The sequence below is a fragment of the Octopus bimaculoides genome, chromosome 11 (assembly GCF_001194135.2).
Source record: "Octopus bimaculoides isolate UCB-OBI-ISO-001 chromosome 11, ASM119413v2, whole genome shotgun sequence".
Taxonomy (NCBI): Eukaryota; Metazoa; Mollusca; class Cephalopoda; order Octopoda; family Octopodidae; genus Octopus; species Octopus bimaculoides.
In genome coordinates this window covers 5,397,185-5,397,550 of record NC_068991.1, presented here as the reverse complement: position 1 = coordinate 5,397,550, position 366 = coordinate 5,397,185, and positions in this window count along the sequence as shown.

Sequence of the window (366 nt, the reverse complement as noted above, 5' to 3'; positions counted from 1 at the left end):
TATATATATATGTATATATATGTTTGTATCTCCCGGTGTTGCTCACAAGTACACATCCCTACACACATATATCCACGTATATAAAGAGCTTTATGAAGCTATAGTATTCTGATCCGCTAGTCCTTTGTGACTCTGCAGACGTATGTATCATTATATACATATGTTCGTAACCTTATCTGTGTCTACATCTGTGTGCACATTGTCGAAAAATATATACATGCACCTACACAAATACACACACACACATTTGTATATTGACGTATAGTCGTGTATGTGTTGTCGTATACATACCTACACACACACACACACACACACACATATATATATACATTCATATATATATATACATATATATATGTATATATA